Source organism: Arvicanthis niloticus, chromosome 20, assembly GCF_011762505.2.
Source record: "Arvicanthis niloticus isolate mArvNil1 chromosome 20, mArvNil1.pat.X, whole genome shotgun sequence".
Classification (NCBI taxonomy): domain Eukaryota; kingdom Metazoa; phylum Chordata; class Mammalia; order Rodentia; family Muridae; genus Arvicanthis; species Arvicanthis niloticus.
In genome coordinates this window covers 11,443,308-11,453,758 of record NC_047677.1, presented here as the reverse complement: position 1 = coordinate 11,453,758, position 10,451 = coordinate 11,443,308, and the positions used below count along the sequence as shown (strand labels likewise).

The following is a 10,451-nucleotide window of genomic DNA, read 5'->3' as shown; positions in this document are numbered from 1 at the left end:
CATTTAAGCCTTGGTCTCTAGAGGTGAAAGGCGAGATGCTAAATAATCTGCCACCTGGCCTGTCTTTACACGATTGGTACAGAACATAAACTCCTCTTCTGAGGAATAAACAAAAATAGCGTTTCCTAAAAGGTCAAATGAAATTTATGCTTCATGTTCAAAACTTTAGCATTTCAATTTAATTTTAAAAGTCAAAAACAATATACAAGGATCTGAAGTGTGCCTAAAGAAGAGTCACACTTTTATTAAACAAAGTAAACCAAGTTTTAGTGTTCTCAGAATATGCCAGTTTTTTTTTATTACCCTATATTTACTAAAAATCAAATGTGTTTTCAGTTTTATGGAAGATGAAATATTTTTCTCTAATTTATTATTATTAAGATACTTCTTTTTATTGCCCCTCTTTTGAAATATTTGTGGTTAAAATCATTACAGTCTGTTTCAAAATGCGATTTGTCTTAGTCATTGTTCTATTGCTGTGAAGAGACACCATGACCATGGCATCTCTTATAAAGAAAAGCATTTAATTGGGGCTTGCTTACATTTTCAGAGGTTTAGTCTATTTTTACCATGACAGAAAGCATGGCAGAAGTCAGGGGACATGGTGATAGAGAAGTAGCTGAGAGTTCTACATCTATATTGTCAGGCAGCAAGAAGAGCAAACACCTCTAGGCTTGCATAGTCTTGAAAATTCAAAGGCCACCCTCAATGATACATTTCCTTTAACAAGGCTGTAGAGTGAAAAATTATAAAGGCCATTTTATGAAATGTGTGTAGATTTTTTGCATTAGACCTGAGCAGAAAAAGTGCAGATTCCAGAACGAGGAGCTGAAAATAAGATTTCAGGCCTTCACTTCCCTGGAGCACATTCCGGGTGGAGGACATTATTCCCTGAATCAAGCCTCAAGCAGTAGGCCCCCCTATGGGTGGAAAAGGCCCAAGGCAGGAAGGCATTCCTGACCACAGATAAAAGATGCAAGCCACCTAGGTGAGGCTATAGCAGAAAGAAGTGAAGATAGTTAATCTGAAGTAGTTGATAAATGGCAGGATAGGACACAATGGCATGGTAAAAACCACATTTTTGAGAAGAATGCAGGGTGATTACCACATGACACTAATCATTTAGGGTGAATATCTCTGAATTGTTCCACTATTTTTATGTTTTGTATCCTTGAGAACCCCTCACCCCCCTTCCCACTCCCCTGGTTTGTGGTTTTTCCCTTTAAAACCCTCCACGGACTGGCTGTGGGGGTTGAACCCCACTCCTGTGCGAGTGCGTGGTGAGACCGCTGGCTGCCAGGTTTCTTCCCCTAATAAACCTCTGCTGATTGCATCCAGGTATGGTTTCTTCTGGTCTTTGGGTGGTCGTGATCTCCTGAGACTTGAGCAAGGGTCTCCCAAGTATGAGGGTCACACCTCCCAAGTATCAGGCCACATCTACAACAAGGCCACATCTCCTAGTACTTTCAAATAGTGCCACTCCCTGGTGACCAAGGATTTAAATTTAATAATCCAATGAATGCTGTTCTTATGTAAACAACCACAAATATTTTTGGTTTCCAAATAGAAAGCAAAATATGAGTGCTGGGTTTGATGGTAGATTGTTTGTCTAGTGTGCTTGAGGATCTGGGGTCAATACCAATGCCAGCATAATAAAGAATAAATAAATAAAAGCAAAAAGAACTTGATGAAGGAACATACTGCCAGACAAATGAGGAGGAACTAGTTCTGGGATGAAATGAAATCTGTCACTGTAAGCCCAAGGCTATTTCCCCTTCATTAACTTCCTTTTATGTAGAATAAATTATCCCATACATGGCTGCTAATTCATTTCTTCTGTGTTATGACCACTGAGCTAAGCCAGTTGATGTCCAAGTTAAGTGCTTGCATTCTCTCTCATTCTCTTTCTGTTCCTCCCTCCCTTCTTTCCCCCTCCCTTCCCCCTTCTCTTCCCCTCCCCTAGCCACTATTCCACTATTTCACTACCATGCATGCTCTCTGCCATGAAGATAATGAACTAAGCCTCTGAAACTGTAAGCAAGTCACCAGTTAAATGCTTCCCTTCATAATAAAAGATAATTTTTGAAATAGGCCGTAACTAATAATAATAACAGGGCCCTTTCCCTAACCTAAATAGTTAAAAGTGCCTGCCAGCAGGTTTGGGCCCATCTAATTAGTTACAGAGGAGGGGGAGTTACAAGACAAAGGCCTGTTAAGAACATCCCAGAAACTGACTGGCCAAGGGAGGAACTTCACCCTGCCCTCATGGTACGGCCTACTAGTGTTCAAAAAAATAAAACAACCAATCCTGTGCGCCCGCGCGAAAGTTCGCTTTTTCCCCACCCCACCCATATATAAGTGCTAGGCCCCTGAGCCACGAGGTCAGTCCCTCTATCCCCTATGTGAGATATGGGGATATAGGCTGGCCCAGAGCTCTGATTTAATAAACCACCTTATGTACTTTAAAGCAAGACGGTCTCTCGTGTGTCCTTTGGGTGCTTGCTAGCCTGTAACTTAAGTGGACCTCCCTTCTGGGGAGTCCCGGACCTTTCAATAAGAGTTCTCTTGGTTATACTGTTTCTTTACAGCAATAGACTAGTCACTAAGACAACTGAACAGAAGAAAAAATATTTCTTGCTTTAAGCCAAGTACAAGAATCAGAATGATTTAGAATCCCTGCCTAACTTTTTCTATCTCCTGTCCTCATCTATGGCAGTACTTATTAATTAGTCAAATTCAACCATTCATGATCTCTGGAACCTATTCATCTAATAATTTCAAGTTTAGCAATAAATTTTAAATAATAATTTAAATTTTATATAAATTGTAAATAGTAATTGCAAATTGACATTTTCCCGATGTCACTTGCCCCAAGACACTTGCCCCAAGTGTAGTTTTCCCTCCCCTCCCAGTTCCTTCTCCAACCTGCCATCCACACATCCTCTTCTCATCAGAAAAGGGCAGGCCTTCAAGAGATATCAACCAAACATGGCATATTTGCAGTCAGACTAGATATTACCCCTGGTATTAAGGCTGGACAAGGTAACCCAGTAGGAGAAAAACAATCCCAAAAGCAGGCAAAGGATTCAGGGACAACCTGAGTTTTCACCATTGGAAGTCCCATAAGAAAACCTGTAGTAGCTAAAATTAATTGGAGGTTAATACCACACCTTAGATCATTTAGTTCACAGATAAAAGACACAAAGCTTTTACACTTATAATAATCCTAAATAGCACTAGAACTGGGCAGATATAAATTCTAAAGTATTTTGTCTATTTTCATGTCAATAACCCTGAGATATGACTTGGCCTGTTCTGCCTGGGCTACTTTTACTCTGACTGGCTAGCCCTCATGGCCAGTTCTCATGATTCTTTACCCCATTGTGTCTTCTCTCCCCTTCACTTTCTCTCATTCCTAGTGGTCCTCTTCAAACCCCAAACCCTGGGAACCAAAGCCTAAACTTCCAATCTTCTGCACAGCTATAGGCTATAGGCATCTTTAATAATTTTAAATTAAGAAGTAAAGTTACAGAGCATCATTTAGTGTACATAAGGTTCCTCATCCCTTAGATAACCAGTTCTTGGTGGGTCAGGATTTAGCATTACAATACATAGCAAAAAGACCAAACCTCAACTAACCATATGATATATGCAGAGGGTCTGGGTCAACCCATGCAGGGTCCCTGATTGTTGATTGAGACTCTGTGATCCCCTCTAAGCCCAGGATAGTTGATTCTGTGGTTTTTCTTCTGGTTACCTTGACCTCTCTAGTTCCTTCCTCCCTTTCTTCAGCAGGTTTCCCCAAGCTCCTCCTAATGTTTGACTGAGAGTCTTTGCATCTGATTCCATCAGTTGCTTGATGAAGCCTCTCTGATTACAATTATGCTAAGCTTATGTCTTCAAGTACAGCATAATATCATTAGGAATCATTTCATTGACTTTGTTGTTGTTAGGGTATACTATGTGAAGGCATGTCTCTGTATATTCAAATTCTTAATTCTGTATCAGCAGGGATAATGGTTCATCACCAGTCTTATATTTTGTAAATATTTTTTCTTCTTCACCTGCCTAAAACATTGTTTAATTGTAGTTGATTGGCTTTAATAAAGGTCTGACAGCCAATAACTAGGCAGGAAGTGGAAGATGTAACTTCTGGGCAAAGACAAGGACTTTAAGACAAGAATTAAAGAGTGGGAGATTCTCCAGTGGACACAAACATGAACTGGTGGAAGAGAGTGAGGCAGAGAGGTAGAAGTGGACACATGGTGGGATGTAATGCCAGGATTAGTCTGGATAGAGTAGGCAGGAGACTGCCCAGCAAAAGGACTAAGCGTTAAAATATTAATAAGCCTTTGCCTCATTATTTATATGTCTGGCAGGCCTGAGAAAGTACTGCTTTATTTTGTTTGTTTGTTTTGGGTTTGCTTGTCATGTTTGGTTCTATCTCAGGTCTCTGAGCTATCCTGCCTGTAGTTCCTGGCCCTCCAGGCAGTGTCAGGGTTTCCTCTCAGGGCTTGTGTCTCTTAGGTCTGAGTCAGTCTCTGGTTGATCTTTACCCCAGCATATTTTCTAGGCATGTCATATTGTAGGTTGAATGTTTTCTGGCTGAATTAGTGTCCCAATTCCTCCCCTAGAAGTCTTCTTGACTACAGAAAATGTTCAGTTCAGGCTCCATAGTCCCATTGCTAGGAGTCTTAGCTAGGGTAACCCTTGTAGATTCCTGGGAATATCCATTGCACGAGGTTTCTGGTTTGTCCCCAAGATGCTCTACTATTTTAGTTGTCTCTTCCAGTATTCTTGTCTTCCTTCCTTCCTTCCCCCTCCTGATCCCTCTTGTTCCCATTCTTCCCTGGCCTCAGCTTACCTACAATATCTATTCTACTTCCCCTTTCTAGGGAGATTCATGCATTTCCCCCCTTGAGTCCTCCTTTATTTAGTCTCTTTTTGTCTGTGGGTTGCAGTGTATTATTTTTAACTTTACACAGCTAATAACTAATTATAAGCATATATATATATATATATATATATATATATATATTACTATTTGTGTACAAATTTCATGTCATTTTGTAACAGCTGAATAATACTCCATTGTGTAAATGTACCACATTTTCTATATCCGTCCTTCAGTTTAGAGACTTCTAGATTATTTCCAAATAAAGCTGCTATGAACATAGTTAAGCAAGTGTCCTGGGTGTTGAAGTAGGTCGATCCCATATGTTTGCTCCTCTATCAGTAATGGAGAGGTGTTCTTCTCACTCCACATCTTTGCCAGTATGAGCTGTCACTTGTGCTTTTGAACTTCAACATTCTGACAGTTGTAAGATGGAGTATTAGAATCATTTTGATTTGCATTTCCCTGGTGGCTAAAGATGTACATTTGTTTAAGTGCTTCTTGGCCCTTTGAGCTTCATCTGTTGAAAATTATCTGTTTAGTTCGGTACTCCATTTTTAATTGGATTATTTTGGTTTTTAGATATCTTGTTTCTTGATTTTTTTTCATATATTTTGGATATTAACCTTCTTTCATATATGGAGGTGGTGAACATTTTTTTTTTCCATTCTCAAAACAGTAGGCTGCTGTTTCGGTATTCTCTGCTTTACAGAAGCATTTAAGTTTCATGAGGTCCCATTTATTAATCTTATCCATTAATGGACATTTACATTGTTCCTCTACCTTAGTTATTATAACTCAAATAAGCATGAAAGCAAAGAAGCTTCTTTGAAAGAATTGCCAATTCTGTTATTTTTCCTATACCCTCACAAGAGATTACCGAGGCATTCATTTGTTTAATTTGTAATTACTTCAGGACTCTGTATTTTCCAAAATGTCTATTCCATTTTATATTTCTGCTACCAATAAAAAAAGTTTTTTTTCTATATATTCCACAACACTTGATATATTTTGTCTGTTTGAAAACAGGTATTCCAGAAAATATGAGGTTCTATCTCCTTGTGGTTCAATTTGTACATTGCTGGTAGTTATTGATGCTAATGACCTTTTACTTTTTAAAGTAATACTTTTATTGATTATTTAGAAATTTCACATGGTCTTCCATCCCATTAACTAGCAAGTCCTACCAGGTCAACCCCTAAGCCTTATGATCTACCTCAAATGAAAAGAAGAGAAATAACAGGAAAAAAAAAGTCTGATTTGTACTGCCCATATACTCACTGGACAATTATCAAACTCCCAGTGGCCAGATCCTTAAGGATAACTGATTCATTTCTCTATCACATACTCACTAAAAGCCATCAACTGTGAAGAGCTGCACTTCAGCATCCTTATCACAACTTCTAAGTTTTCTTCAATGTCTTCCTATATAGACAGTTTCTCTTTTGGCTGGAACTGTGGTGAGGGGGGAGAAATTGTCCGCCGTATCTCTGCAAATTGCTTTCAAGGAGGACCTAAATGTCATTCTAACTAGCATGGTACTTGGCTACATATATGAGGAATGAAATCATTTTCTTGCATCAATTTTGGGAAATGAGAGTTCACAGTATTATAGAAAGCATTCAAATTTATGTTGATGAATGCAGAGAAAATATCCTTATTATTAGACACTGTTGTTATCAAGAGTAGCTTTGGTTTCAAGTTGGAAATTATGTTTTTTAAGCATTTCAATTGAGTCTGTGCTTTGCATCATAACTAATTTAATGGCAGTCCCAAATAAAGAAAAAAAATCCTGGTCTGACTTATAAAACAAGCATGACTTGCACAAGTATACTTCCATAAAGTCCCAAATGTTTAGCAATTTGATCATAACATTGGGATGATGTCTATTTACATGAGTGTCTTAAAATTACAATTAACTACTTACATTTGTTTAAGTTACTGTGGTTATTTTTGTTTTCTGTCACCAGCATATGTTTTTATTTCACTTGGTAAATTGTTAAATTTCAAACTTTTAGCAAGCTATACTTCATAGAAACACTTTAACATTAATACATTGTGGCGAATGCTATTACAAACAGTACAGAAATTGCTGTAGTGTTTATGAATATATGTGGGAAGGTTTTCAGGGATCATCAGACATATCATCAAGGCAAGCAAACATTTGGTAGTAGAAAGCACATTTTGAAAGTGCTATTCATTCAACCAGTAGAAGACCTTAAATTTATGATTTGTTAAAACTAACATCTGAAATAAATGTCTAATTTTCTAAGCAAACAAGGACAGCTTATTTTTACTTAAAGATGATACTGTTTTTTCAATGCCAAATTTTGAAAACAAATTAAGATGTAAAAATTTGTGACTAGCAGCCCTTATAAAAGAAATGACACATGGAAATAAGCACTTCTGTTGTGTTGCTGTGTAAGTAATTAATCTGTCCAGATGAGAGGTCACATGCCTCAGTCCTAGGCTTCTAGGGTGTTCTGAAACACTGGATGAAGCAGTACTAAAAGAGTTTCTTGCTATGATTATGGTCAGGGGCAGAAAAACATGATGATCTATTCCTTAACTCCTCAATTTTCCAGAGCACATCAATATAACACTGTATTTTCTGTGCAGTAGCATCAATAATCATGAACATTTTTATATTAGGTAAGTTTTTACAGAGTTTGTAACTAAGAAAATCTATGGAAAAAGATTTACTCTTTCAGTATAGAAAGATGAGAGGAGGAAAGAGGAAGAATGAAAGAAAGAAAGAAAGAAAGAAAGAAAGAAAGAAAGAAAGAAAGAAAGAAAGAAAGAAAGAAAGGAAGGAGAAGAAGAAAGAAAGAAAGAGAGAGAGAGAGAGAGAGAGGAGGGAGGGAGGGAGGGAGGGAGGGAGGGAGGGAGGAAGGAAGGAAGGAAGGAAGGAAGGAAGGAAGGAAGGAGTCTGAGTACTGCCACATGTAGACGTTATGAGCTCATTACATATGTAAGCAAAAGCAAACCAGCGGTGGCATAGCCCATAAGGCGTCCGCCTGTAGAGGGCACGGGTCCCTCTGCGCTGTCTCTCTGTGTTCGAATCCCGCTTACTCCCGCTCGCCTCCTCCCGCGTCTGTAGGCAAACATCAATCCTCTAAAGGCAAAGATAGAAGTGGTTTCCTATGAATGTTGGTTGTGATAGAGTAAGCTGAGTGTGATTACGTAGTTATCTGGCAAAGGCATACTAAACAGAATAATATTTCTGTTCAAAGTGCTATAATACAGTGAATATTTGCGTGAGACTGTATGTGTGTATAGGAAGCTTTTCAGATTGAAGATGTGATTCTATTAATAAATCCTAAAACTCTTAGCAAGTTCATGAAAGACAATTTTCTCCATCAACAAACAATTGATCATTCAGTTTTTAAGAAATATCTATAATGTTCTTCTGTCCATCCCCCCTAAGAAATATCTATAATATTCTTCTATCCATCCCCCAAGTTATCACAAATTTCAATAATTTTTAGAAGGATTAAAATCTCAGGAGAGATTTTGTTCTTTTGAATATAGTTCAATACACAGTGGTGATATAGACTTAAATCAACAAAGAGAAAATTTATGGAGTAGACTATAACGTAAAAATATTTGAAATTTTTAATTAAGAATTATTTTTTATGTTTTACCTTGAGTGTGTGTGTGTGTGTTTTAATGGAACTCTATGAAACACATGTGGAGGTCAGAGGACAATCTAGAACGATGGTCCTTTACTTTTACCTCATTTCTATGTATTCCAGTCTTGTTGGCTTTTGAATTTCCAGCTATTGTTATATTCCACTTTCTGTCTTGCTGGAGAGCTGGAGAGGGTTGGGATTATAGATGCATGCACTACAATGCCCAGTTTCACATTCCTTGTGATCCTCCAACCCCCAAACCACCTCAGGGGAGAGAATGAATGCAGTCTTCCACTACCACAAATTATGCAGTTGAATTTCCTACATTTGTGAAAAATCACAGTGGACAGCACATTTAGAGTACAATTAACAATCGTTTCCCTAGAGAAACCACATTCGTAATCATGATATCTCCCGTGCCAGGTTAGTATGTGATACCCAGATTTTACATGAGTTCTGGCTAATAAACCTCAGGGTCTTCTACCTGCATAGCAGGCATTGTATCTCAGCTATCTCCCCATCCAGGACTTGTGTCTTCTCCCAGGGTAATCACACTCAGCTTACTCTATCACAACATTCATAGGAAACCACCCCTATATTTGCCTTTAGGGAATTGATGTTTGCGTACATCTCCTTTTCTCATTCTCTCAGTAACACTGTGTAATCAAGAATTACTAGCTAGGGATGTTCATCCAGGGCTCAGTATTTTATCTGCGGTAACCACCAGCGCAGAACACTTGTATGTTAGTTTTAACTACTCAATATCAGAGGTAAAGCTGGTGGCCCAGAACTGCAGGTAGACAAAACAGCATTCATCATAAATAGCACCTCTGAATTAGCTCTCTAATTTGATCCCATGCCTAAACTATATGGAGACACATCTTCAGGCTATTTTGGGATTTGGAAACTGTCTCTCAAATATAGGGCCAGTTCTTAAAACGTTTGCAATGAATAATGTTTAAGGAGTCTGAGTCTAATGAGGTAACCCTTACTGCATATTAGAAAGGCTTTGACTACAACCTCATTTGTGCTACCTCCTACAGGAAATTTGATATAATAAATTTCCATGTTACAGATTGAAAACATACATTTCATTAAAAAAATTATCGCCCTTGGTCATTTTCTATAAAAAAATATGTACAGAAGAAGTTCAGATATAAAAGTTATTCCAGAATTTGTTTCTCTGGGAGAATTTTAGGGATATCATTGAGGTTTAATGTGCAGACCACTATTCAGAGTTTACCTACCAGAACATATCTACAACTAGCCTTCAGGAATTAGGCAGAAAAAAAAACATGGAATTTTAAAAAGGCAGTTGCAAGGACAGCTGAGTCCAAGGATGGGTCTTCTTAACAAGATCCCTTAGCTTGGAGCTGGACTCCCCTAGAGCTTAGGTAGACCAGTTTGTTATGCATACATGCAAACTTGAAAGCAGGTCAATCATCAAAACGAGAGAACAAGTTGCTACTTTTATAATGATGTTTCACAAATGTGCCAGTAATTTAATGCCTTGGAAGGACACATATTTACTTTCCATTCAGTTCTCTAGATGAGAAGCCTGAACCAACTCCTATGGGGTTAATATTAAGTCCATTTATAAAGGTATTTGATGTGGAGTTTCTTAAGGAGAACATTGTATTCATTGTATTAACTTTTACCAGTGTCTACCTACATTACTGGGATTGTGATTCCTTCATCCATCTTCAACATGAATCTCTCTAACCCTTGATGTTCTTCTGTACCATGTTCCCATCCTGACTCATGTGTCCTCCCACCTTCTCTTATTAGAAACTTACAACCATATTGGACCTACCCAATAACCAATAGTTATCAGCCTCCTTGTCTATCTCAAGTTCTTCACCTAAACATGTTGATGAATTCCCTTTCGACTTAATGTGATATATTTATAAATCCCAGGGGTTTGA

General features: G+C 38.1%; 1 non-coding gene across 1 annotated transcript; it reads right to left on the bottom strand.

Moving 5' to 3' along the window:
* Nucleotides 1-8,792: 8,792 nt before the first annotated feature.
* LOC117725011 (U1 spliceosomal RNA) lies at nt 8,793-8,957 on the bottom strand. Its single transcript, XR_004608878.1, has one exon. It is a non-coding gene; the product is annotated as a U1 spliceosomal RNA (small nuclear RNA).
* Between the last annotated feature and the right edge of the window lie 1,494 nt (nt 8,958-10,451).